Genomic DNA, 9,331 nt, shown 5'->3' with positions numbered 1-9,331 from the left:
GGTTCCAAGATGATTCTCTCTCTGCTCCCCCCATGGGATTCTGGGGGTCCATGTGTGTCCATGTCCGGCTCTCTTTAGATAAACTTTCTATTTTGGAATAATTTTGGGCTTCCAGACAAGGCACACAGACAGCACCGGGAGCTGCGTGGCCCTCCCGCAGTGTCCCCATCAAGGGCTGACATTTCCATGGGGCTTTTGCCAAATGGAAGGAGCCAGCCTGGTGTGTTTATGTCACCATTAACCCAACAGACACTTTATCCCAATGTCACCAGCTTCTCCACTTGTCTTTTTTTCTGATCCAGGATCCCATGTTGCAGTTACTCGCTTGGCTGTTTTTAAAATGTGGATTTTATGTATCAGAGACTCGGTTGCGAAGCTGGAGAAAGCTTGAGTGGGGGCTGGCCCTGAGCAGGGGGTTCCCAAGGTCAAGGGCAGGCTGGTGGGGAGTAGGGGATAACTGCAGCTCCATCTGAGAAAGAAGCTCCTAACCCTGGGAGCTGTCTGGGGTGAGGGTCCCAACAGGCTGCCCTGTAGGTAGTGAGCTCCCCGTCACAGTAGAGTGCCCCCGTCACGAGGGCACATAAGGAGGTTCCTTTTGGGTTCCTGGAGGAGATTCCACCGGGACCTTGGGCCTGTAAAGGAGAGTTAGATGGGGCAAACTCGGGCCTGGAACTTCCCAGGTCTCTGACTCCTGTTTGAGGAGAATTCCTGAGAGCTCGCCTGCCCCATTCTGCCAGGGATCCAGCCAGTCTGCCTTCAAGACTGAGGAGCTGAGGCTTCACGCTGGGCAAGCAGACCCCGTCTCTGAGCCTCAGTTTCTCCGTCTGTGAGACAGAGCTTCCACTAGGATGGCTCTGATCAAAAAAACTCAAATGCGCAGCGTCGGGAGGATGTGGGGAAGCTGCGGGTAAGAAGGGGACATGGTTCGGTCACTGTAGAAAAGAGTTCGGTGGCACCTCAAAAGATCAAACACAGGGTCACCATACGACCCAGCAGTTCCACCCCTGGCTAGAGACACAGAGAAGTGAAAACGTGTGCAAAGACTCGTACACCGTGTTCACGGCAGCGCGTTCACAATCGCCCCAAGTGGAAACAACCCAGACGGCCAGCAACAGATGATGGAGGAACAGAACGCCCGTCCGCACGGGGGACCAGCGCTCAGCCATAGAGACAGGCGAAGCCCTGACAGGCGCTACAGCGGGGACGGACCTCGGAAACCTGGCGCCAAGAGGAGAAAGCCACACACAGGGGGCCACACGGTGTGCGATCCCATTTATGAAACATCTGGAACAGGCAAGTCCACGGAGACAGAGAGTGGGTGAGGGGTGGCCAGGGGCTGGGGGAGGGGGAGGGGAATCCACTGCTCATGGGGACCGGGTCGCCTTCAGGGTGATGGAATGTTCTGGAACTAGACAGACGTGATGGTTGCACAACATTATGAACGTGCTGCAAACCACTGAATTGCACACTCGAAAATGGTTAAAATGGTTTTATGTTATGTGAATTTTATCTCAATTAAAAAAACATCAAAGCCAGCCTCTGTGGTCGCCCCTGAAGCTGAGAGCCTGGGGTTCACACACGCGGCCGCGCCCCTCTCCCGGGCTCAGCGGCCAGGGCGGTTTGGGGGCCCGGACGCCCAGAGGGGCGCAGCGCAGCGCAGGGTGGGCGCCAGCGGGCGCCGGTGGGGGCGCCGGGTCCCCCGCCCCCGCCCCCGCCCCGCCCAGGTGGCCGCGTCCAGCCGGGGAAAGGGGGAAGTGGGGCCTCTCGTGGCCCCGGGCCCCGGATTTGCATCGGCCCCTTTTACATAAAAATCTTTCCAGGCCGTGCGCAGCGGGCCCTGAAGCCGGCGGGTCGGGCCTGCTGGGCGGCTCGCGAGGCTTCTGCAACACCGGCCCAGCCAGGGGTTCCTGTTTTGGGAGAATGTTGTCACCACCGCTTCTTAGAAAGAGCCTGAGGTGGGGAGCCCGCCAGCCCCCCGCCCGTCCTGCGGCGCCCCTGCCCTCTCGTCCCCTTGGGGTGGGGACGCAGCTCCATCCAGGGTCAGCCGATGGGCGGGGCGGGAGCCCGGGGTGACAGGGACCGATCCTCGGGCGCTCCCCGCGTCCCTGGCTGGCTGTGTGCTGTGGTCATCTCCTGGGACCCCCGTAAGACGTGTCCCCCCCCAGGCCCACTGAGAACATTGGGGTTTCGCAGGAGCGTGGTGGCCGGACTGAAGCCCGCCCTGGGCAGACCTGGCGACAGGCTCCTGAGACAAGGTGGGCGGCCGGCCAGGTCACTGAGCCCGCGGCCGTGGGGAGGAAGCCGAGGGGCACGGTGACTCCACGGGCCACAGTGGGGTGACGGGGCTCCCAGAGCCGCAGTGAGGGGCCGAGCCAGGGCCGTAGCAGGGGCCTTTCTGCTCTGAGCGACCCCGCCCCTACCCCGGCCTCGCGCCCGGCTCCCATCCCCATCTCCTGCCCCGCCCCCGGCCCTGGCCCCGCCCCGGCCCCCATCCCCCATCCCCATCTCCTGCCCCGCCCCGGCCCCGACCCCGTCCCCCAACCCCCATCCCCATCTCCTGCCCCGCCCCGGCCCCGACCCCGTCCCCCAACCCCCTCCCCATGCCCGGTCTGGTCCTGTCCCCGCGGCCCGCGCAGCGGGCGCCGCCGCCCCCGCTGAGGATCTCCTCCTCGGCCGCCTGGAGGCCACGTTGTGAAACGCCCTGGACTCAGCCCTCCCGCGCCCCCACGGACGGACCAGGACACCGAGGCCGAGAGCTCAGCCAGGAGCCCACGGGCGCCAGCTGCTTCTTGGGCACAGTGGCTCTTCCCGCCCTCGGCGCGCGGGGTCGGCCGGAAAAGAAGAGGCTCGGGTGTCACCTCCACCTTTGACATAGAGCCAAGCAGCCTGGCCTTGCTGTGCCTCACTTTCCGCCCCCCCACCCACAGCATGCGTCACTCACTCGTCTTAAACCTCCTGTTCGCCGCGTTGGTGGCCTTTGCATGTGTCCACCGTGCGTCCTCAGCCTCCGCTCAAACCTGTCCGTGGCATTGCCTTAGTCTCAGGTGACTTCCGAGGCTGTGGTGCCCAGGCCCTGCCCCCAACCCTGTCACCCAGGCCTCCCGAGGCCCTGGCCCGAGCTGTGCCCCCTGGACCGCCCTTCCCGGGTCCAGCCATGCCCTCGGCCTCTCCATTAGTGCTTTCTCACCCCGGTCTGCCTCAGCCTCATGTTAACAGCTTTCTTTCCTTTTCTTCTTTGTAAGCGTTTTATTCAAGAATAACACGGAGACGTTGAAGAGCCTGAATCCCGAGTGTGCAGCTCTCGATACATTTTCACAAAGTTAACACACCCACCTCTCCAGCACCCAGATAAGAGGGAGGACATCGCAGCCCCTCTCTCCCAGTGGAGCTCGCTTGCAGGCTCAGCGTTTTGAATTGATGATTGATGATTACAGGATAGGCCCCCTGCCTGTCATGTAGCTGCTCAACAAGCTGCAGGGTCCATGGCTTGCATTAATAGAGGTGTAGACTCCAGGATGAAGGAGATGATTTCCCTCCTCATTCTGGGCTGGTCAGAGCAGGCAGGCAGCTCCCCCTGCCACTTTGCAACGGGGCAGGCAGACGGCAGAGGGTTCAGGGAGGATCACCGTGGTGTGTGTGTCTCTGTGTGTGTGTGTGCGTGTGCATGTGCACACTTCTGAGTGGTGCCCTGGTAGAAAGCACTGGAGGCTTTAGGCGTTTGACCTGGAGACGGACAGCCCCGGGTCCCTGTCACCTGCTCCGGTGGCTGGATGGCAGGGCAGGGTCTGAGGGAGGCACCGTCTCACCAGCCAGTTTCTAGGCTACGAGCAGGCTGCTTTGAATGGTACTGAGCATCCCGTCAGGACAGAGAGGCCCGCCCAATGCATCCTCGGCAGCAGGCTGGGCAGGACAGCATGGTCCTGCCTCTTACCCGCCCCAGGCCTTGCAGAGAGGGACTGAGGAGAGCTGCAGGGGACATGTGGCCAAGCTGAGACCTTTCTCGGGGGGAGATGGAAGCCCAGAGCTGGACAGTGACCTCCCACGGTCATTTGTCCCAAACTGGCTTTCCAGGCACAGGCCTGGCTTGGAGCTTGGGCTTTGGGTGGAGTTCAGGTTGGGTTATATCTGGCATGGCCGTTCCCTCTCGCCGGCTGCAGCTGCCTGGGGTGGGGACGGTGGGGCATGCTCCACCAGCCGCACTGGCAAGCGGCTGCAGGTGCTGGGCCGGCCATTTACATAGCCACGCTTGGCCTCCCCCGCCTGGCGGCCGGCCTGCCCCCTGGCCTCTCACCAGGAAAGGGCCAGGGCTTCTGAGCGCGGGAGCCGGCTCGGAGCCCTGTAATCTTGGCGTAGTTTTATTTCACTTCTGCGTTTCACTTTTACTGGTCTCGGCTGAAGGATGCATGTTAGTCAGCCCCGAGAGAAGTTAGTGTGTGCTGTGCCAGCTGGGGTGGGGGCGGGTGAGTGGGCAGACCCAGGTCTGAGTCCCAAGCCACTGCTGGGCGTGTGACCCCTGGAGCCACACTCCACCCCCTGAGCCTCCTGTGATGTGCACGGGGTGCGGGAGGAGACCCGGGGCCTCGGTTTTGATGCGGGCCTGCCTCTGTCCTGCTGTGTGGCCTCAGGCAAGTCCCTTCCCCTCTCTGGGCCTCAATTCTCTCCTCTGTAAAATGGAATAACCACAGTCACATCCTTGCAACGCTGTCTCTCTGATCCGACACTGGCGCAGGGTCTGGCTGAGTGCTTGTCCAGCGGGCTGTTTCGGGCTGGGCGAGGTGAGGAGGCCTGAGGGTGGAGGGGCTGGAGCAGTTGTATGTCCTTGAACTTGAGAAACCTGAGCTTGTGTAGGGATTTCATCATGAGGCTGGACGAAATGCAGATTCCTGGGCCTGCCCGGGCATCTGCGGGAGCCACGTCAGGCCCAGAAACTTCAGGGAAATCTCTGGGGCCCGTGGGTGCGTTTGGTGTCAAGTCTGTGTTTCTCAGGACACGACCAGGGAAGGGCTGTGGAGAGGGGGAAACTGAGGCACAGAGGTGCAGCCAGTTCCCAGGGGGGCTCAGCAAGCCAGTGCTGCGCCAGGATTGAGTGGGGTAGGCCCGATCCAGACCGGTGCCCCAGCACGCGGCGGCCCTCGGCGGCTCTGCCCAGAGCCCGGGTGCTGCCTCCCAGGGCCGCGGGCTCCCCCCGGGAGTGGCTCGGGGCTGAGCCGGGTTTATATAGGGCCTCCCAAAATATCTGGCCGCCCATAGGCCGAGGCTGGCGAGGGCGCGGCTGGCCAGCGCCGCGGCTTCCTGTCCTGCCAAGATGTTTCCTGCCGATAGCCGGGCCAGCGGCCTTATCTGTGACCTCGGGCCGCTGTGAGGACAGCCCCCCTGCCAAGGGACAGGCTGTTCTGGCCCAGGCAGGGGCTGCAGGGACCCTGGAGGGTCAGGGCGAGCAGCCCACTGGGGGTGGGGGTCATTTGGTCAACACATGACTTTTAGGAAGGAGCACTGTGCTCAGAGTCCAGCTGCCCCAGAGTTGAGCTGCGGCTCTGGGGCCAAATGGCTACCTGTCTCTGGGGAGCAGGGCCCCTCTCAAAGTGCCCCTCGCCCATCAAGTGGGGACAGTGGCATCTCCATTTTCCTTCAACTCTCCCCACCCCTAGCCCCTCAAGGAGCCCCAGTCTGCAGGAGACGAGCTGGCCACGCATGCCCCCAGCCCCGCAGCGCCAGGGCTTGGCTGGAGGGAAGGCAGAGGTGGGAGGAATCCAGGTGTCTGTATGGAGCAGCTGCCTGGAGAAGGGATGTCACAGCTGGGGTTTAATGGTTATGTAGGAGCTCACCAGGCAGAACTCGTGGAGGGGATGGCCAGGCTGAGGGAACAGTGTCTGTGAATGCTTGGAGTCCAAGTGCCACTCTCATTTCACAGAGAAAGACACTGAGGTTTTCAGAGGAGGTGATGCCGTGGCTCTGAAACCTGGCTCTTTCTTCCCCTGTACCCACTGACGGGGACCTGAGCTCCTGGAAGGGGACATGTACCCTCCCCATTGTGACCCTGGGATCTGGAGAACAATTTTAAATTTCAAAATTGCTTTTATTGCAGCCCAAACAGTGGAATTAACTCTACGTAATAATGAGGTGTGTGTGTGAGGTGTGCGCGCGTGTGGCCCTATAGATGCACACACAGTAATAACTCAGAGGGAATAAAATTTCTAGGAAATAAGGTTTATTTTGGCAGGTGGTATTAAAATTAAAGTTGCCGACATTGATAACTCAACGTCTTTAACTGGGCGTAAGTGTGACACGTTTTCCTGCCAGGTCACCGACCTCAACGGCTTCGCAATGAACCGCGACCCTGAGATGAGCTGTTCTCTTCCTGTGAGTGAAGCTCTGATTCCGGGGGTCCCCCCCCCCGGGTCTCATCAGCTCCACGCCAGGGGCTGGTGGACCCTCGGGCACTGGGCCGGCTGGGGTGTAACCGGAGCTGGGGGCACGGGGCTGGGGGCGAAGGCCCTTCCCAGGGTCCCAGCGGGCGGGCGGCTGGGGCCGGGCGGCTTCAGGGAGGCTGTCCACGCCCGCCCTGCCCTCGAGGGGCCAGCGCCCCAGGACCGTCCACCCTGAGGACCAGCCCCGCTCACTCGCGCCGTCCCTCCCTCGCTGGCTCGGGTTTGGGGCTGTGTCCCCAACACAGGGAGGGTCAGTGGGGCAAGAGGTGAAGGGAGCGCTGGTTTGGGTTTCCTCTTTAACATTTTTCAAGGGATGTGAGCAAACTGGAACTTTGTTAGTAGCTGAGCGCTGCCTCCGTGGCCCCGCGGTCGGAGGATGTGGCCGCGCGACAGAGGGACTCGGAGGCACGCACCTCGGTGTCCGCAGCAGCATGACTCCCAGGAGCCGGAAAGCAGACACGGCCGGAGGGTCCGCTGACAGGTGATGGATAAACCAACTGTGGTCCATCCCGAGGGACTAGCACTCGGTCATAACAAAGACCACAGCCCTGACACGCGCTTCACAGTGGACGAACCTCACGGCCTCACGCTGAGTGAGAGAAGCTGACACAGAAGGCCTCATGTGATCCCATAGGGGAAAGGTCCAGAACAGGCAGATCCACAGACAGAGGCAGACGGGTGGTGGCCCGGGGCTGGGGAGGGGGATGGGGAGGGGCTGCTCGTGGGGACGGGGTCTCCTTCTAGGGTGATGGAATGTTCAGGAATTAGATACTGGTGGTGGTTGCATGTGCACTAAATGTCCCTGAATTGTGTACTTTAAGTTGGTTCATTTTGTTATGTGAATTTCACCTCAATTAAAAAAAAAAGATTTTGGGGCCGGCCTGGGGGCGCAGCGGTTAAGTGCGCACATTCCGCTTCCTTGGCCCGGGGTTCGCGGGTTTGGATCCTGGGTGTGGCCATGGCACCTCTTGGCACGCCATGCTGTGGCAGGCGTCCCACATATAAAGTAGAGGAAGATGGGCATGGATGTTAGCTCAGGGCCAGTCTTCCTCAAAAAAAAAAAAAGATTTCTAAAATGTGTAGCATTTTTTCAGAGGTGGCTTCTGGGTGGTTTCAAAAACTTTAGATGGTGAACCTTTGTGCTGTTTTCTGGTTTTCTTGCCCGTGGATGGGACTGGCTCCGGGAAGACCTGTTGCTGAAGCTGTAATGACGACGTACGTGCTGGCGCCGATGCCTATGAAAGCTTTAGCTCTCCCGGCCTGCTGGACCCCGGCCTGCACGCGTCCCCTGAGGCCCCTCCCAGAATCCTCCCTAAGAGGCAGGGGCCATTGAGCCCGTTTCCCTGATGAGGAACTGAGGTTCAGATGGCCTTGGTCACCCAGCCGGCAAGCGGTCAAGCGCAGGTCGCACTCAGGTCTGGCTGGCTCCAGTGCTGTTTGCTCAGCATCTCCCAGGCCCCCTCTGTTGGGTCTGGGACCCGTGGCTCCTCCCTTCCCGAGCAGTGGCGTGGTGGGGGCTGCATTGTGACCGCACGCCTCCACACGCACACACACCCACTCACGTGGCCAGGCTCCCGCTGCCCAGGGCCTTCTGGGAAGTGGTGCCAGGTGCAACCTGTTTCTCTTGGAAGGGAGCAGAGCCAGAACGGGTGGGAAATGCTGTCAGCGTCGGAGCACAGGCGGCGGGGACGGGCTGTGCAGGAACTGCTGAGAGGCTGGGAACATTCTGGGCTTCGGGGGAGGGAGGCTCAGCCTGTGATCTCGGGAGCTGGGACGTGCGAGTCCCTGCTGGGTGACACTGGGCACGTCACTTCTGCTCTCCGACCTCAGTTCTCTTCTGTGACATGGGCTTTATAACAGTCACTGCCTTGCAGATATGAGGGATGAATGAAAACGACTGAGAGGTCAGCCGAGGGGGCAGCCCACTGGTCAGACGGAAGTGGGGATGGGGGCTGCTTGGGGCCTAGCTAGGAAGACTGAGAGCCACGCTGGGTTTACCAGCAAACAGCCAACACTGTGACAGTTCCTCAAAAAGTTGAGAATAGAATTGCAACAGATGAATGGATAAATGTAATGCGGTGCACAGGGGTGAGGGGCAGTGCGCAGCCTTCAAAAGGAGAGACATTCTGACCCTGCTACTGCAGGCATGGGCCACGAAGACATTATGCTCAGCAAGGTAAGTCACACACAAAAGGACAGATACTGTACGATCCCACGCATACGAGGCCCATAGAGGAGTCACACTCAGAGAGACAGAAGGTAGGACGGAGGGCGCCAGGGGCTGGAGGAGGGGAGTGAGTGTTTTATTGGGACAGAGTTTCAGTTTGGGACGACGAACAAGTTCTGGAGACAGATGGTGGGGACGGCTGTGCAACCATGTGAATGTGCCCAACACCCCTGAACTGGACACTTACAAATGGGTAAGACGGTGAACTTTATCTTACGTGTATTCCAGCAGAATTAAAAAGAAAGCAAGCAGTCTGATGATCCCTCCTGTGGGAGCTGCTCTGGGCTGACCACACTAGAGGAAGTTACTCGGTGTTCCCCCATCCCCTCGGCAAGCTCCGGCTCATCCTACAAAACCTGGCTCTAATGCCCCCTCCTCCAGGCAGCCCTCCCTCATCTCCCGGGTAGACCCCAGCTCTGCCATTGGCCCCCAGCCCATCCTCTGGCCCATCCCAAGCCCAGAGCTGGGGGGTGAGCATCCGGCTCCGTCACTGTCACAGGGTGAGGCTGAGCTGGGCTGAGGGGCAGGGAGTGGGGGGCCCTGCTTTGAGGGCGGGAGAGTGAGGGCAGCGGCAGGGGAAGGGACACTTAGGGGACGCAGGCCCCTGTGCTCAGTGGGCATTGTTGACCCCCAGCCCACAGTGCCTAGGGCCCTGAGAAGCCCCCAGTGTGGGGGA

The 9,331-nt window shown here is 60.8% G+C and overlaps 1 long non-coding RNA gene across 1 annotated transcript; it reads left to right on the top strand.

Moving 5' to 3' along the window:
• Nucleotides 1-818: 818 nt before the first annotated feature.
• On the top strand, nt 819-7,720 carry LOC139077772 (uncharacterized). The gene is made up of 4 exons (XR_011530225.1): nt 819-1,293; nt 1,821-1,955; nt 2,194-4,775; nt 6,301-7,720. It is a non-coding gene; the product is annotated as an uncharacterized lncRNA (long non-coding RNA).
• The last annotated feature ends 1,611 nt before the right edge of the window (nt 7,721-9,331 follow it).

Source organism: Equus przewalskii, chromosome 20 (genome assembly GCF_037783145.1).
Source record: "Equus przewalskii isolate Varuska chromosome 20, EquPr2, whole genome shotgun sequence".
Lineage (NCBI taxonomy): Eukaryota > Metazoa > Chordata > Mammalia > Perissodactyla > Equidae > Equus > Equus przewalskii.
Note: the sequence above shows the minus strand (reverse complement) of the source record. Positions and strands in the feature narration are given on the sequence as shown.